Genomic DNA, 6,000 nt, shown 5'->3' on the forward strand with positions numbered 1-6,000 from the left:
GGCACTTCTGGTCAGTATCAAGGCTCAGACAGAGCTGTTGCAGCTTTGTCCAGTGTCTATCTACAGCAACATATCACCGATATACAGTAGTTATCTAATGCTGGCTGATTGCAGTTGATCACTAAAAGCAATTTGATGAGAAACGGACCCTCCATAAATAACAAAAACATAAAAAAGATGTAAAATAAATAAATAAACATACCCCTTGAAATGTTCCACATTTTGTCATGTTACAACCAAAAACGTAAATGTATTTTATTGGGATTTTATGTGATAGACCAACACAAAGTAGCACATAATTGTGAAGTGAAAGAAAAACAATAAATGGTTTTCAACATTTTTAACAAATAAATATCAGAAAAGTGTGGTGTGCATTTGTATTCAGCCCCCTGAGTCAATCCTTTGTTAGAACCACCTTTCACTGCAATTACAGCCTTAAAGTCTTTTTGGCTTTGTCTCTGCCAACTTTGCACATCTAGGGAGTGAAATTTTTGTCCATTCTTCCTTGCAAAATTGCTCAAGATCTGTCAATTTGGATGGAGAACGCCTGTGAACAGCAATTTTCAAGTCTTGCCACAGATTCTCAAATGGATTTAGGTCTGGACTTTGACTGGGCCATTCTAACACATGAATATGCTTTGATCTAAACCATTCCAATGTAGCTAAGACTGTATCTTTAGGGTCGATGTTGTGCTGGAAGGCGAACCTCCGTCCCAGTCTCAAGTGTTTTTCAGACTCCAACAGGTTTTCTTCTAAGATTGCCCTGTATTTGACTCCATCCATATCCCATCAATTCTGATCAGCTTCCCTGTCCCTGCTGAAGCAAAGAACTGCCACAGCATGATGCTGCCACCACCATGTTTCAGGGTGGGGATGGTGTGTTCAGGGTGATGTGTAGTGGTAGATTCTCCTACCTGAGCTGTGGATCTTCTCCAGAGTTACCATGGGCCTCTTGGCTGCTTCTCTGATTAATGCTCTCCTTGCCTGGCCTGTCAGTTTAGGTGGACGGCCATGTCTTGGTAGGTTTGCAGTTGTGCCATACTCTTTCAATTTTTGGATGATGGATTGAAGAGTGCTCAGTGAGATGTTCAACACTTGGGATCTTTTTTTCCATATATTGGGATATTTTGCAAAGAAGAATAGGCAAAAGTGTAAAGCTGGTAGAGACATTCCCAAAAAGACTTGCAGCTTTAATTGCAGTGAAAGGTGGTTCTACAAAGTGTTGATTCGGGAGGCTGAATACAAATGCATGCCACACTTTTCAGATACTTTTTTTTTTTTTTTCCTTTCACTTTACAATTATGTGCCACTTTGTGTTGGTCTATCACATAAAATCCCCCAAAACTACTGTACATTTAAGTTTTTGGTTGTAACATGAATACATTTGGAAAATTTCAAGGGGTATAAATACTTTTTCAAGGCACTGTATATACAGAATGTTATAAACAATTAAACATATCCCCAGATTAATGCCAAGGGTGCAACAATGACATTGGGTGACATTTACATTTACTGCACAGGCATCAAATGCTGGTGAGTGCAATGTTATTTTAATTTTTTGCAATCCACACTTTATGGAAAACATTTTTCTCCCCGTGTGCATTGCAATGTAATGTCAATGTAATGTCAAAAACTTTCCTAGAATTTGGGCTTAGAACATTAGCCTTTGAACATTTCCATTTTATATGTTACATAAGTCACACTAATGTGATATTTTAATCAGAATACTTTATTGATTATGGTTTGAGGTAAATATATAGATGTGCATAAATTACATAAATTACGTAAAAATTTTTATTCCACAGGGAAATAAAAATATATGTATCCAATGTTTTTGCCAAATAAAAGCCATACCTTTTCCAAAGATGTATAATAAATTAGGGTAGACTACAAAACCTAAAGGATATGGTTTATGCAACTCCCGAAATCGCAGATAGTTTCAAAAATTATTATGAGGAATTATACACAATAAAACACCTAGGAATGCAGGAAGGGGAAAGGGAGGAAGAGACTAGAGACTTTCTTGAAAAGGCAGGACTTCCTAGATTGGAGGAGACGGAGAGTCTGGATATGGATCGCCCCATAACCGAGGCAGAAATTAAAATAGCACTAAATACCACTACAGGCGGAAAAAGCCCGGGCCCCGACGGGTTCTCAACCATGTACTATAAGAGATTTAGCAATATACTGATTCCAAGGTTGTGCAAATACTTCAATGGGTTAGGCTCCGAATTCGAAGCCAGCAGAGAAGCAACAGCGGCCGTGATCACGTTAATTTTGAAAGAAGGGAAAGACAGCACTCTCTGTTCCGGATACAGGCCTATCTCGCTGTTAAATTCAGACATTAAGTTGTTTGCCAAAATCCTTGCAGGACGCCTGAAGGGGGTTATGCACTCTTTGGTGCACCCCGACCAGGTAGGATTTATATCCAACAGAGAAGGCAAAGACAATAGCCTAAGGGCAATTCTCCTGCTTCAGACCATTAGACAGAATAAATCCCCCGGCCTACTCCTGTCAGTGGATGCTGAGAAAGCTTTTGACAGGGTAGACTGGGGGCTTATGACGGAGACCCTCACTGCCATGGGAATAGGATATAGGATGTCCCGTTGGATTAAAACACTGTACCTCCATCCTACCGCAAAAATTAAAACAAACGGAACGCTATCGGAATCATTCGAAATGAAAAATGGAACAAGGCAGGGGTGCCCCCTGTCACCCCTTCTCTTCATACTATCATTGGAGCCATTGCTGGCTACTATCCGTAAGGATCCTGATATTAGGGGAGTAGGAGTAGACGGGGAGGAACATAAATTATCGGCCTTTGCCGATGATATATTATTTTATGTAACCAACCCGGCCAATTCCATTTCAAAGCTCACTAAAGTATTGAAACAATACGGGAATATTTCTAACTTTAAAATAAATATAAACAAATCAGAAATTTTGAATATTAATTTAAATAAAAGTGAGGTAGGACTAGTAAAAGAAGTCTGTGCCTTTCCCTGGACTAAAGAACTAAAGTACCTAGGTATTAAACTTGCCAATACAGTACAGAAGATGTATAAAATAAACTATGTTCCCTTACTAAATGAGATTAAGAACGAATTAAAAAACACGGCAAATAAACCCATATCATGGATCGGACGTATAAATATGCTGAAGATGGTCGTAGTCCCAAAGATTCTTTATAAATTTTTATTGGTACCAATCGCCCTTCCACAGCAATTTCTGAGCATCCTGAATACCTTGCTATTAAACTATGTATGGAAAAACAAGAAGCATAGGATCTCTCTCTCCACTCTAAAACAGGGAAAGCGGCATGGCGGGTTGGGTGTTCCGGACATCAAAAGTTACTATAAAGCAGCGGTCCTATCGCGGGCGGTTGAATGGGCCCGTGATAGACCAGATAAAAGATGGGTGCAAATCGAGAAAGCGTTAACTAGCAAATATTTGAATAATATCATATGGATCCCTACACAACACAGAGCACTAGATCACAAAACACATGATATAACAAGACACACACTAAGATTATGGGACAGAACTCAGGCACAACTAGAGGGGAAATTTAACTCCCCACTAATGAATTTAAAAGAAAATCCTTATTTTGCACCTGGGGAAAACAAAATTGGAGGAAACTGGATTAGGAAAGACACAGTGCACTTAGGAGATATCATTAAAGACGGAGAGATAATGACCTACGGAGATTTGAAATCCAAAACGGACTATTGGAATCTCGATAGGTGGCATTATTCCCAGCTGCATCACTTTGTGCGGCACCTCCCCCGCCCATTACGGACGGAGGCGGAGCTCACCCCACTTGAGAGGATCTGCAAATCCAAGAATTCAAAGGGCACTATCACTAAACTCTACGGGATATTGGTCAAGATAGGGTCTCGGGGAGAAGCACCCTTTATAGATAAATGGGAAAGAGAGTTAGGTATCACGAGAGGGACAAACACTTTTCAGAGGATTATCCAATTAACTCACTCATCTGCTATAGATGTCCGTACAGCCGAAGCAAATTACAAGTGCCTTTCAGGGTGGTATATCACCCCTGATAAAGCTAACAAATTTAAAGCAAGCCAGCCTGCTGAGTGCTGGCGGGGTTGCTCAGAAATAGGCACGATGGCCCACTTATGGTGGCTATGCCCAAAAATTCAAAGCTATTGGGACACAATATTGACCCAAATAAAGGTTATAACGGGGGAGGAGATAAAGAACGACCCCTGGGTCGTGCTCTTTCACGGCAGTCTTGAAGGGGTAAAAAAATACAAGCAGTCTTTACTACCCCATCTCTTAAACGCAGCGAAGAGACTCATTCCCAAAAAGTGGCAGGAGAAGGAAAGCCCCCATGTCTGGAACTGGATAGACGAAGTAGAGGAAACGTACAGGTTAGAAGAACTAAGGGATAGTCACCTGGAAAGAAATGGGGAATATAGGGAGAAATGGGCAAAATGGAAGGAATACAAAAAAACATGGAGCTACGCTGAAAGAGTGAGGGTCTGTTAGGAACAGGAAAGGTGTAAGTGGGCATCAACCCACATGCACCCCCTGCTCGCCCTTCCAATGACTACTTTCAGAGGGATATACAAAAATAGTTCCCTTTGCTGAACTTCTCAGGGGATATCTCAGAGGAGAATAGGACGAGATCCCTGGGAGCCATGGGGGGGGGGAGGGCGTTAACAATTGTAAAAATTCTTTTTCTGTTAAATATTATCGGGTTCCGACCAGCAGGGTGTAGGATTAATGTCTTCTTGAACTATTGGTAGGCCGACTTAGAATCCGTAATACTTACGAATAAGGAAAAAAAAAAAAAAAAAAAAAAAAAAAAAAAAAAAAAAAAAAAAAAAAAAAAAAATTGCAGAATAAATACCACATATGATGCAAACCACAACTTGAGACGTAAGAAGCATCAAATCATGAGCTGGTCTCTAAAATTTGGTAAATGAAAGCTGAGGTGGTAAAAAAAAAAAAAGAAAAAAAAAAAAAAAAAAAAACCTAAAGGATATACAGGAGAATTCATAGAGTGTCTAAGACAGCAGTGCCCAACCTTTTGAAGATCAAGGGCCACTTAAGCGACTTGGTAACCGGTCGCGGGCCAAAATGAGCAGAGCAGCTGGATGGCAGCCCACTCTACTCTAAAGAGCCCACTCTACTTTTTTTTTGCGGATTGGATTGGAGGTAGGCGTTTGTAAACACAAGTCCATTTACATCTGCCACTCCTTAGAGGTGAATGGATGGCTCAAGTTGGTCGGACTGACTGCGTGAAGGGGACCTAAGGCTGCTTTCACACTGATGCTCTTTTGTTTACCCGCACCAAGAGTGCAGCACAATTCACCTGTGGCTTTCATGTAGGTTAGCTGCACTTCGCCATAGACTTCTATTATATCCTATAGATGTGGTGCACTTTCAGAAAGCACACAAAACTCACAGGTAATAGAAGTCTATGGCTCAGTGCAGGTAAACCGCAGGTGCACTACTCTGCACCTGTGGATCAGATTGAAACCACTGCAGAACAGATATTCCCATATATATACACTGTGATTTTAGTAATAAACTTACCTTTAATAACAGTATTCTATTCTATTTTAATACATCCCAGAGCAGGAGGTCGCGGGCCACGTCAGAGGGCTCCGCGGGCCACATGTGGCCCCCGGGCCACTGGTTGGGCACCCCTGGTCTAAGACATCCTATAAAATTCTGATGTGCCCCTGCACAACAAATTCATGTAAAAAAAAAAAAAAAAACAACAAAAAATGTGTGACAGCTCTGAGTCTGCTGCAGCTGCTGACATCACATCCAGGATGGTGGCACTCAAATGCAGGGGCTTTTACAGGTAAATAGCATGCGTAAAATATGTTAAATTAACATACAGTATAACCTTATGGAAAGATGGTTGTTGTTAATTATTGATCTGGTGATGGGACCTCTTAACCACCTCAATACTGCACCATAGCTGAAAGATGGCTACAGCATGGTTCTTTAGTTTTGGAAGGG

At 40.8% G+C, this 6,000-nt stretch overlaps 1 protein-coding gene across 1 annotated transcript in view; it reads left to right on the plus strand.

The window, feature by feature from the left end:
- LOC120936829 (probable cation-transporting ATPase 13A4) overlaps nt 1–6,000 on the plus strand; it is a 129,037-nt gene that overhangs the window by 114,833 nt on the left and 8,204 nt on the right. The window lies entirely within an intron of this gene.

The sequence above is a fragment of the Rana temporaria genome, chromosome 4 (assembly GCF_905171775.1).
Source record: "Rana temporaria chromosome 4, aRanTem1.1, whole genome shotgun sequence".
NCBI classification, from domain to species: Eukaryota; Metazoa; Chordata; class Amphibia; order Anura; family Ranidae; genus Rana; species Rana temporaria.